Here is a 12506-nt window from a genome sequence, read left to right as displayed (position 1 = left end):
GGAGCAGCGGTGCTGTCCCCGCGGTCCAGAGGGACGGGCGGGCGGTGCCGCAGCTCGCAGGGGAAGGCCGTGAGGAGGGAGCCTGAGAGCTCCGGAGACCAGCGAGAGCGCGGCCAGCCCGCCTCCATGAGGGGATCCTCGGCCATGAGGGGATCCTCGGCCTTGAGGGGACCCTTCTCTCTAAGGGCACGCTTTTCCCTGAGGAAACCTTCCTTTTTGGGCGGACCCTTCTCTCCTTTTTGAGGGAACCCTCCGCCATGAGGAAAGTCTCCATTTTGAGGGGACCGTACACCCTGAGGGGACCCTTTTCCCTAGGGAGACCCTCCTTTAGGGAACGGCCCTCCTTGAGGAGATCTTGCTTCTCCAGGAAAACCTCCTCATTGAGGAGACCCTGCTCTTCCAGGAAAACCTCCCTGAGGAGACCTTTCTTTCTGAGGCATCCCTTTTCCCTCAGCTTCTCTGGCCCTAAAACGCGTTTCAAAAAGAGTAAGAATTCAGAACTATAGCTTGGACGCAGCGACCACCCCCACAGCTCCTGTAAGTGCCAGGTGCCCTGAAGCGTTTTAAAAAGCATCCCAAAAAGTATCCTGGAAAGTCCCAGAAAGGTCTGAGGGAGGTATTGCTGGCCCTCATCTGTGCTGGAAACAACTGGGAAGGGTTGTGCCTGTGTGTAGTAAATACACTGGTCACTTTCAGGGTAAACACTCAGGCTCTGGTGAATTTCAATGGCAGTGGGGAGTGGAGGGAAAGCACAACAATTTCTCAATGAATCGGCTCAGTTTCTGTCTGCTGACTGGCGAAATCGGGCTGGTCTGAGGCTGAGAGGTAAAAAGGGCTGTACATGGGCTAAGGGACAAATGCAAGGTCACAGGGACTGGCCATGCTTTCAGTCAGAGGTGAATACTTGGGAGAAAAATTATAACCTCAGTGGCTGCAAAACTCTGGTCCCAGAACTCACTTTCTTTTTTTTTTTTCTTTTTTTTTTTTTTTTTTTTTCCCAGGCTGGCAACTTTTCATCCTATTTGCATTATTCTCCTTGTTCTTTCAGCCACATGGTTTGGTTCCTGCAGCACACCAATGCCTTCACATTCACAACAGCGACACTATTTTTGTCCATGCTTTGCCTGACTCTGGTTGATTTTCCTGCAGCCTGAGCTCAGTGTGAAGCCTCCTCCTTCCAGATGGGGGGAGATGGGCAAATTCCCACAAATCTGGTGTTGTGAGTGTTCCTGCAACGAGGTACCATGGAACAGGTTAGCAGCTTTGGCATTTAACTTTTAATTATAGTCTGATCAGTGTGTTTTCAACAGAAAGCAGAAATGTACAAAAGAAGAGAATTTGGGGGGAAAAAATAGTTGCTCAGAGAAGTTATTAATTTCCCATCCATGGAAGTTTTCAAGGCCAAGTTGGACGGAGTTTGGAGCACCCTGGGATAGTGAAAGGTGTCCCTGCCCATGGCAGGGGTTGGAATGAGATGAGCTTTAAGGTCCTTTCCAACCCAACCCAATTCAATCTGTCATTCTGTCTGTACTAACCATGGCAGAGCTCCGTTTTTGTTTTGCTCTTTTGCAAGAATGAGTAAAAATCTTGATATCAAGTTAAACCACACTTTTTAATTGCGGGGTGGGGTTTTTTTTTTTAACCTTCACGGAAGCAAAGTTTCATAAAAACCCGTAGAATAGTCTTCTCTTTGTCAGCTCAGAGTTAAATTGACCAGAATTCCAGGGTGGATGCTGTTCCAGATTCTCTGATCACCGCTAGAGGCACAGGAGTTACCCAGCTCCTGTCAGCAGTGTCAGGACATAGCAAGTAAAGATTAAGGAATTATTGGCATGTTCATATGATGTGATCGCAGCTTGGGCTAGTGGAACGTGCCCAGGGGTCGAGATGATAATTTGAACTCAAAACAGCTCAAAACATTCCGAGATCAACGACGTTCCTCTGGAAACTGCTGGAGATGTCTTTGCCCACACGATGGCATCGCATGTTTAGGAAGTTCTCCGTGCAGCCCACACTGCGGGCTTCAACACCGCCCCAAGTGGGTTTGGGTTCCCCTGTCTACACACTGTGTGTTAGAAGTAAAACCTGTGTAATAAATTAGTTCATCCCTTTCCTACTGACTCCATGTAATGACCGTGAGGACAAAACTCGATTTTTGGTGGAAATCCCTCTCTGGTCTGCGTGAGCAGGTTCTGGAAAAAGTCTGCTGTGGGTTTTGTTTCCATCAGTGTTAATGAACTTCCAGTTGATAACCAAGGAGAAAAGTGAAACATGCAGAATGAGAAAAACAACTTTTTTTTTTTTTTTTCATTGAAGTTAACTTTTTCTTTTTTTTAATGTATTTTTAAAGGTTAGTGTTTCTGTGGATGTATTGCTTCACGTGCAATCAGATTTTTACATCTGTGTGTTTCACGGGTTGTGTTTCATGTTTCTGTAGGACCTCTTTTCGGTCTGGAAATGCAAGGCTAGAGGTTCTAGTCTTACTGACCTTGTACTAAGACTGACAACCACCCAGCTAATGCTGATTGACCAGTACCATCTTCACAAAAAATTATGAGTTCATGACCGTTTTTCTCCAACTCCTGAGCTCAGAATCAGTCAAAAGCTCCTGAAAGGTACCTGGCCTGGCTTAGCTCAAATGTATCCTCTTTTGTTCAAGCCTTGCCCTTTCGTGGCAGAGCTGACTGTGAACTGTGGGTTTGTTTGCCCTGCCCGTCAATCTAACCCGAGCTTCCTGCTGCTCCTGGATGGCATTTTGTCACTTGCCTGTGACATTAGGCTGTAAACTGCACGGTAACCAGCTCTTAAAGCCACAAGATACTCTCGCACAGATTATGCTCCTGCTGCGGGGGAATTTCCAGGTCAGAGGGCAAACACCCTTTAAACGCGCCTTTTTTTTTTTTTTTTTTTTTTTTTTTTTTTTTTTTTTGCACCGAGAGTTTAAAAAAGTCAAACTGGAAACCTGGTGCACATGGGTGGCAATTCGCAGCTCTCTTTAAATGAGTCGTCACTTCCTCGTTTATTTTCAGCTACTCAGCAGAGCTGGTTAAGTGTCTCGAGTGCTTTGTTTCTGCCAGTAAGAAAGAGAGAATACACTAAGATTCCTTTTAAGGACATTCAGGAATATACTGGGGTATAAAAAAGAGGAAAAAAACGCAAGAAGGTTCTATGAACAATTGTGGCTAATTTTGTGAACTGGTGTTTGACATGTGTTTGATTGCAGAGTGAAAAAAAAAAAAACCAAACAAAAATAAACCACAAAACCCCGAACTATTTTATTTAAAAGACTCTATATTTTGACTTTAATAAAGTGGAGTAGGTTTGGTTTTATTAGTTAGCCAAGACCACAGAAAACTTAGATGACCTTAGTTCCAAGTAATCCTCATTTCAGTTCAAGTCTCTCAGTTCAGGTAAGACTCATTCAGTTAAAATATATTATTTCAAGATAACAAAATAGAATGTAAATGATGAGCTAAACAGCTGTGTGTTTATATCAACGCTTATTCACGTCTGGTTTACCTCAGTTATCTTTTAGTTTCTTTAAAATTATTTTTTCTCCTCTCTTGAGTTGGAACAGAGAAATTTTGCAGCTCATTAGTCTTGTATACATACATTAAAGTTGTTACCTTCTGGTGTCAGTGACTCAGAGCCGTTCTGATTCACCTTTGATATGATTCATACCTCGAACTGAGTTCTCACTGAAGGCCAGCTGAGAAAGGGACCCTGCTGTGCCAGAGACTGTGCAGACAGACAGGATTTCTGTTCCAAAGAGCTTATAATTAGCTGCATTCACACATGCAATGAGCAGAACTCCAGCCCTCTCAGCCACAGGTATCTGAGAACTCCGAAAATGGTGATATCACACCGGAGACACTTTTCAGCAGGGTATTTTGGGGATATATTCACCTTCTGGGAAAGGGAGGTTGGGACTATAAATAAAAAAAAAGTCATTAAGTTTCAAGCCTCCTGCAGGCTGGAGTGCAGATAAGCACTGCTGTATGTCACATGGAGGAAACACTTCTGATGCTTTTCACTTCCCAGTTATTACTCAGCATTTCAGTTACATTATATTGCAGAACTCCAGCCTTTGCAAAAGAGGTCGCATTTAAGTTAAAAGAGTTAAATTATAAAAGGCCCATAGCCATGGTTTAGGGTCCAGTGAACACAAAAGTCATTTCACCTCTTTGAATGCCATTAGGCTCTGTGCTTCCTGTTTTGTTGGAGATGTGAAGTTTCACAAGCCATCTGCAGTCACAGTGAAATCCTGTAATAACATTATTTGATGAAATTAGTTTTAGGCTCAGCTCACTGATCATCTGTAGGGTGACCTCAGCAAAAAATTCCTTTGACTTTAAAAGGTATAGTCCAAAGCTACCCCTGATGCCCTTTTATATCCGTGTTGTTCAGCTCTGCCTGTAACTGGCTGCTGTAGAGCTGTACCTTCACAGCTTCTCACCTGATTTGCTTTTGGGTTTTATGGGATTACCATATAAGGGTAAAAGAAAGTCTGATTCTCACCCAAACTGAGTCCTTAGGTAGCCACAGAGGAAGTTCTGGGTTTTGCAAGTCTTTGTACTTCCCTTTACAAACCCTTCTGCCTGCTGGTAACCAACTCTTCTATAAAAGGAGAAGGGGTGCAGTGAACAGATAAATCTGATTATCGGGGTTGGAACTAGATGATGTTTAAGGTCGCCTCCAAACCATTCTCTGATTCTGTGATTATGGGTAGGGATTAGAACATGCACTATTTTAGAAAATGTACTTACAGGTGGGATAATATCCGTATAAACCACAGCCAATTAAACAAGACAAACAATCCTTAACAAGAGAACCTTTTCCAGCAAATATGAAGCCTTTGATGCTGAGAAACCCAATACAGCCCCTTTTGTTTGTTTTCTGCTTAGCCCAGGCCTAGTTTGAATTAAATTCCAGATTTCTTACAGCGTTACCCAACTCTTTTGTTTTGTTTGCAAAGGTTTGTAATCTGTGTTTAGTGAGAACTGTAGAGGAGTACAGCAAGCCTGTAACTGAGTAAAGGAGTCAAATGGTAGGATTCTGTCTCTCACTGAATATCAACAGTCTTTGGGTTTACTTTTTTTTTTGTTTGGTTGGTTTAATTTTATTTTTGTGTTTTCATTTACAGGCTGCTTTCTATGAAGGAATTTTAGAATTTGTTGAGGGTATTTTTTCCAATGAGGAAATTTTCCATAGAAAATGCGTAACTTTGGTTGTTTCCATATATAGTACTGCAGGACGGAAGGCAGAGGATCCTTTTGCTGCAGATGGAAGCAGAAGGTCTCATTTCCTCAGAGCACAGCTTATTTCCACCTCTTTCAAATGAAATGTGGGCAGCACTACACACAGTAGCACTATGCCCAGACTTTTTATTCTGTTTGTGAGCATGGGTCACCTCGCAGGGTGTTATCACCATCGTATCCTTGGGGTCAGACTGTTTGGTCTGCTGACCCCAAACCCTGGAAGTGCTACCGCCATCAGAAACAATGAGGTGGGAACACAGTGAAAAACATCAAACTGTTTTAGAGCGCTGCATCTGGCAAACAAAAACATGTTTGAGTACCAGATGGGAAAGTTCTGGTAGCATTACTCAACTCGTTTTCACCCTTATTCACCTCTTTAATGAATGCAGACTCTTTCTCCGAACAGTGGGAGAAAACCCTTTGAAACAGATTTGTGAGGCAAGACTTTTTCAGCAGGACAGCAGTGTTTCTTGGCAGAGTGCAGTATTGACACCCGCCACGTAACAAGAAACCAGTGTTTTGTCCTCTGTTGTATGGAAAACCCTTAAGTTTTGAAAATAAGTGATGGAAACATGATCATGGCTTGTGATGTCAAGAGCCATTAAGTAAACAAATGAATTTCTTGCAGGTTCAGGGGTTTGTGTAAGTGGCATTGCACTGCTTTGTAACGTGCAGCTCCTTTCCCCACACAGCTTGTTCCCTTCCACCTGGGCTGGATTTGATCTATTCATGCTCTTTTTGTGCACTACAGTTTATTTTCTCCTTAACTCATCTCTTTGACTGCTTCCCACGTTTCTGCCCTGGTGTGGAGTGTGTCTCAGAGTCCAAAACCTTTGGTTTACCTTTCACTGAGTAACCCAGTGCCCACAATGGGATGGTTATTGCCCAGAACAAAACCAGAGCAGGTTGTGGCTGCACCCAGTTGTTGTTGACTCCTCAGTGGTGGGATCTCAGTTCCAAGAGCATCCGGGAAAAGGTGAGACAGCTGATTAAAGTGTGAGAGAGGAAGCAGTTCCTGCCTCATGCCTTTCCCAGGGGTGTATGTATATATATATACCATATATAGTATGCAGTCATGTCCTTGTACATCTCAGCATTGCCAAATTACTCCAATCAGTTCCAGGCTGGGTTTGGTTTGTTTTTTTTTTTTCAAAACTTTGGGCTATAAAAGCCTGATCCTGGAGCAGCATCCTGTGTGATCCAGCAGCTTCCTGTGGGATCCAACTGCACTGCCTGCTGGAGCCATGAGCTGTGGGAGGAAGTGAGGGCAATAAACTGCTTCCATCTCAGTGTTTATTCCACGTGTGGGTACTCCAGTACCTTCATAAAACACGTGTGGCAGATGTGTCCCACACAGATGCTCTCCAGAGCAGAACACAGCAGCTTTCTCTGTGCTTTCTGCTTTCAAGTTGTACTTTATCACAGGAGAGTGAAACCATCATTATCAACAAGCAGTCTTAAACTGCAAATCCAACTCTTCTCCCCAGCACAAAGAGCTGTTAAAGGTCAGTCTGGCTTTTTACAGCTTGGGCCTAATTAGGCATTGCAAACAAGCAAGAGCTTAACCTGTGCTTTTATACTGAGTAAGGTACCAGTGAGATCAAGATAGTAACAGTGAGCTGGGACAGCTTTGAAAATCATCTGCCTGAAAATCATCTGCTGCTAGAGGTGACTCAGAGCATGTGTCCCCAGACAGGGCTCAAATTGCAGTTTAAAGCAGCGATTTCCAGCACTAAACAGAAAATATGTCACAGGAGATCAGAGTCCAAGCCACGCTCTGCCTTTACGTAGAGCTCTGTGCTGGCAGCTGATGTGGGGAAGGGGAGATTTCAGTGGGGTGGGGAAAAGAAGGTGGAGAACTGCTTTGTGTGAATGGTTGGGATTGAAAACGGAAAAAAACGGGTTTGGTTTTGGTTTTTTGGTTTTGGGGTTTTGTTTTGTTTTGTTTTGTTTTGTTTTTCCCCAAGGTCAGTCCTTGTCTTGCTCTATGGCCTCAGGCAGGTTTGTTGATCACTTGTACATTTCTCCACACAGAGAGTACACTGTGTAATGGCCCTGATTTTATTCCAGTGCTGTAGCAACATGCTTTCTAACAACACAGGGAGGAAAAGTAATAGCACTGTTTCTACAAGCACCCCTGGGGCCGCCTTTTATTCCCATCCTCCAGAATCTTCCTCCCTTAGGTACCTCCTCTCAGAGGTGATGCCAAGCTGTGGAGCTGCACAGAATAAAACCAGTTCCAGTGGCTTGAGGTGCATTAAAAAAAAAAAAAAAAAGCCCTTCACACTCAAAAGCAGCCACAAATCTGGCAGAGTGTGAGGCCACCACCAAAAGTGTCACACGATACCTTCTGCCACTCAGAAGAGCCGGCTGTTTCTATGGCTACTACTGCCTTTCTCTCAAATGCATGAACCACTGGTGCTGATGAGATCATATTGTATTATAGGAAAAGAAAAAAAATACATACTGCTTTACATACTGCAGCATTTGTTGAGCTAGTAAATATCTGACTTCCTACGATAAAGATGTTTTCCACTTAATGTATTTTTATAAAAGAGTAGGATTTTCCTTGTCTTGGATTTACAAGTGCATCCATTTTGGCCTTGAAAAATCCTTGTTCTGGTTTCCATGACAACAGGTCTGATTTTTGAGACTATTTCTTCCCCTCACTTCGTCTTGGGTGGGGAAGAGTTGCTGTCCCCTTCCAGCAGCAGTGCAATGGGCAAACAAAATGGTTGTCCTGGAGAAAACTCTGCAGACTTGAAATCAGAAACTTCAGCCAGTTTTTTGAAACACCAGTGAGAAATGCACGAGAAGAATGGCACTGCTAACCTAGCACAGGTTTGAGTCAGATTTTTAGTACATGAAGAGTGCATGTGTAATTCCAGTGCATATGTAATTCCAGGAAATTTTAGTCATATGCCACCCAGTCATGTACTTAACAAACTGCTCTGGTATCCCTGAATAGCTCTGTGTTGGCACACAGCAAAATAACCAGACAAAGAGGATCCAGCCAGTCTGTTCATATTGTCACTTTACACATTAATTAGTACTGAATGCACTTTATTATTTGAAATACACTCTCACTAGTTCTGTTTTTTCCCTCAAGACATCCCATTTTCAGTACTGAACTGTAAGGATTGTCTGCTTCACAGATCATTCATGGGTGAGGCATATCCCTTCAATGTGGAACAGCTCATTTGAGACCATGGGTAGTAAAGGCACCATAAATAATCCACAGCTGCTCTACAAGGAGCTTTCCAGGGGATTTTGCACTTTTAACATTTTCAGGAAAAATGAAGATAGACAGCTGCTAGTACTCCATGGCTGAAGTGGTTTAATAATTGCTCTTGTAAATTGATAAAAAAGCCTTTTTTTTGCAAACTCCTCAGAAAACCCCTGGGCAAGCCTTGGTTCCTTTTCCCTGCAGAGAAGCACAATGTACCTGGATCCTTTTGGGCAATAAGTACCTTCAAATGTGCTGTCCGCTCAGGTTTCAGATGAAACTTCTCTCTTACTTACGCCAGAGTTTTCTTAATTTATGTGGGTAATAAAAGGCGTTATTATCACAGTGTTTAAGGTGTCATTGTATTACGGCATTATAATCTCATTTGAGCTGGCAGCAGCTCGGTAGATCATCTATCCATTCCTTAAACTAGTATGGAATTACTCCCTGTGTCTAACCCAAATGCTGCAGATTCCAGCCCATCTTTTGAAGCAGAAATCCAATAGTAGGTCAGGTATTCTCCATTAAGACAGAAGGCAGGAGTATCTCATTTAGGGTGTTTTATCCACTCTATTGTAACCTATTGTAATTTATGGTAGAGGCTACTCTGTCCGCACCTGTGCAGTCCCTGACACATCTCAGGGTAAAGTGAGATTATTGCTGAAAGCCAAGAGCAGTTAAGGGTGAATCAATACCAGGCACAACACAGAAGTGATTCAGTGATTGCCTTAAATAACCACGCACAGGTTTTGCCTTCTGTCATGACTAGAACATGCTGCCGAAACAGCGAGTCCCTTGGGGACAGTGAAGTCACAGCAGCCCCGTTTCAGCTGTGCAGCCAACCAGAGACAATATAAGCACCCTCCTTTGCTGTGCCCTACCGTGACATGCAAGGGATTAAAATGTGAGTCATCTGCTGAAAAAATACTGATCCTGAGGCAGTAGGATGGCTCTTAAGAAAGCTCTTGCATTCCGTATATATTAACTATGAGTGGTGAAGAAAGCAGACACCACTGAAAACAATGAAACCTATGCAGTTCCGTCTGCACTTTAAACTTTTCAGATGTCAACATTTCCATCTCTAAATTGCTCTCACACTTAAAAGGTTTCAGTGGTTTTATAACCCACTGGAAAATTAATTTTTACCTCTCTGGGTTTTTTCATTTCTTGTGGTACAGCTTCATGTGATATTGGACTCCGCAAAAGTGTTGTGTTGAAATCCTAAATTTTGTTTGTAGCGCTGTCTGAATGGCCCTGCAAATAATTAATTGATTCCTGCTTTTCATATAGCCCGGGGCAAGTTTAGAGGAAATAAATGTAACATGAGTTAGTCATCCTTAAATAATGTCAAAGCAGGGAGCCCTACATTAACAGCAGGCTGATAATAAGCTGTGCAGTGCTATCTCCAGTGAAGCTTTGCTCGTGACTCAAATGAATTGATGAGCTGTCATTTATTTGTTTGTTTGCTTTTTCTCAGCGGGTGAATTTGCTGTCTTCCTGCTGAAGTATCAATTATTCTTGCAGAATTGAATAGTGCTGTTTTAGGATTATGCATGTAGAGGCTAAGGTGGTTTGAGACATGATAACTAATAAGATGCCACCTCTGTTAAGACACCTGTGATAGGTACTTTTTTTTTTTTAGAGATAGATATTATGTTACAGGAACAGCAAAGAATGGGATTAACAAGAATCAGCAGGCCTGATCTAACCGTTTATTTGTTTATTTTTTTCAGGCTTCTGCTGCTGACCATCTGCAGCTGCTGTGGGTCAGGCATTGATCTGACCTCTGAGGTACAGAAATCCATTCTGTCCCCTGCCTGATAGTCCAAGGCTTTTAATCCTGGCATTTAAATTGGATTTTATTCAATTTTATTTAAATCCACTGTATCAACACTTAATGAACAGAAGCCCTCCCACTCTGCTCCGTGGCATGCCATTGTATCCCAGCTTTTTATTCTTGTGTGTGTGCTATACATATTCATTTCCCTTAATCTTTCATGCTAATCAACATTTCCCTTTCCCATTCTTTTTCTCTTCTTGATTATCATTAAATACCCGAGTGATACTTAAATGTCAGAAAAGCCCTGAGACATGCCACGTACTGGAGAAAAAATAGTTTGCTTAAAAAGCCCTGAGCATGGGAATAACTGCTTTTCAGGCTGACGGACTGTTCTGGTCATCTTGGGGAAAAAAAAAAAAATCTCTTGAGATAAATAGATTTATGTTGCTGGTGGTGTTTGGATTTTACACTTTGATATTGAAATTGGAGGTTCAGAAATGAATCCTGTCTTCTCTCTGGTTCATCTCTGCTCTGACATGATAATGGGTCACTTGGAACAATCAACTGGCTTCATTAATTATTAATCCTAACACATGGCAAGAGCAATCTGGAGATTTGCTGGATGTGTGGGGGTCTGTTGATGGAAGTGTAAAGGGGGCAATTATCAGTCTGAAAATAAATGAGAGTGGCAAGTGCCAAAGAGGAGAGGGAATCAGGGGGCTCAGGTGTAGCTGGAAGAATTAAAAGATATTTTATGTCACAGTCAGATTTATATCTTAAGTTACATTAAAGTGAGAATTCCTACAGCAGGGCATGTAGTTCCCATGAGGATTGGGTTACTTGGCTGAGCTGTGATCTATGCAAATATGCATTTATAAACGTTCACAAGGATTTTGATACTTGCTGAGTGCATAGGAAAAGCAGTGAGCTGTTCACTTTTAGTAATTTATACCCAGTGAAGCAAGAATATAACTCTCATCCATGCATGGTTGTAGCTTTCTTGGACATTTATGCTGAGGGGAGAAAACACAAGTCTTGAGACATGGAGTAAGAGCTCCTGTGTAATGTGAATGCTGTTTGAAGGTGACTTTTATCCACACAGACCTAGGTAGTCTAATGAATACTGATATTTGTTGCCACTGCAGAAAGAGAAATGTGTGAATTTGCCCCAAAGTGTGATACAATTAGAGGGTTTTTTCCTATAGCCTCTCCCTGTGTGCTGCATCAGAACAAGAGCTCGTGTTCTGCTGGTTTCAAAAGGGCTGAAAGAGTCAAAGGCAGAAGGAGCTCTTGGGACACTTCCTTTCTGTCAATAATGCATTGATGGGGTTTGTGCACAATAACTCCTTATCTGAATATCTTATAGAACGCTTCCTGGGAGAGTGGTGTGTTCCAGATCCCTTCCTGCTCTGTGATGCGTTAACGAGGTCTGCTGCTCTCCTCTGGATATTGTCTGGATTCAGCTGCCAGGTGAGCTCCCCTGCCAACAGCCACAGGCCCCCGTGGCAAGAGAGCCATCTGTGACAGCTCCAGATAGCTCATCCCAGGTTTTCCTGCATTTTCCAGCTCCAGTGGCAGTGGAAGGCAAGGATGGAGAGGTTAACAGCTACCTCACTCACCCCCAAGGGCTGGGAGGGCTGGCAAAGCACAGAGGGCTTTCTCCTGCTTAGGCTGCCACAGCTCATGCAATGCCACAGATTAATGGAGCTCCAGACTGTCTGATGGAGTTTTTCCCACAGAGCAAAATATTAACTAAGTCAATTGATTGCATTTTCATTTCTTGAGGGAGGCGCAGCCCACACATCCCATTGTGTCTGAGCACAGACAGTCTGCTGAGGCAAGGCTGTGTTATCTCACGGGCGCTTTGTGCTGCATCTCCAGCCCTTGCCTCTGCTGTAAAAGGAAATGGAAATTCTTGCTCACAAGACCCATCTGACAAAGAAAGAAATTCTTGTAAAGTCAGTGTCCCGAACTTCGGAAATTACAGTATCTGCTGCTGTGATAAACCCTCATCCATCTGGAATGTTTCCATAATCCACTACAGATTGCCAATTAATTGCAGACTTAGTTCAATGTAATAAGGACAGATAATAGGCTGTATTAGTGTAAGTCCCTCAGGGGCAGTGGAAATACATCACAATATTCCTAAATAGCGTATTTTTATTAAAGCAACGCCTGCAAGCTTCCGTCTGGTCCTAGAAACCTCTTGTGTGGGGAGCTGTACATGTAATGAAAGGCCAGA

The 12506-nt window shown here is 43.0% G+C and overlaps 1 long non-coding RNA gene across 1 annotated transcript; it reads left to right on the top strand.

Annotated features, from left to right (window-relative positions):
• Positions 1 to 11084: 11084 nt before the first annotated feature.
• On the top strand, positions 11085 to 12009 carry LOC120758023 (uncharacterized). The gene is made up of 3 exons (XR_005702748.1): positions 11085 to 11372; positions 11631 to 11734; positions 11831 to 12009. It is a non-coding gene; the product is annotated as an uncharacterized LOC120758023 (long non-coding RNA).
• The last annotated feature ends 497 nt before the right edge of the window (positions 12010 to 12506 follow it).

Source organism: Hirundo rustica, chromosome 11 (assembly GCF_015227805.2).
Source record: "Hirundo rustica isolate bHirRus1 chromosome 11, bHirRus1.pri.v3, whole genome shotgun sequence".
Taxonomy (NCBI): Eukaryota; Metazoa; Chordata; class Aves; order Passeriformes; family Hirundinidae; genus Hirundo; species Hirundo rustica.
The sequence above is the reverse complement of the archived record's forward strand: the minus strand, read 5'-3'. Positions and strand labels throughout refer to the sequence as shown.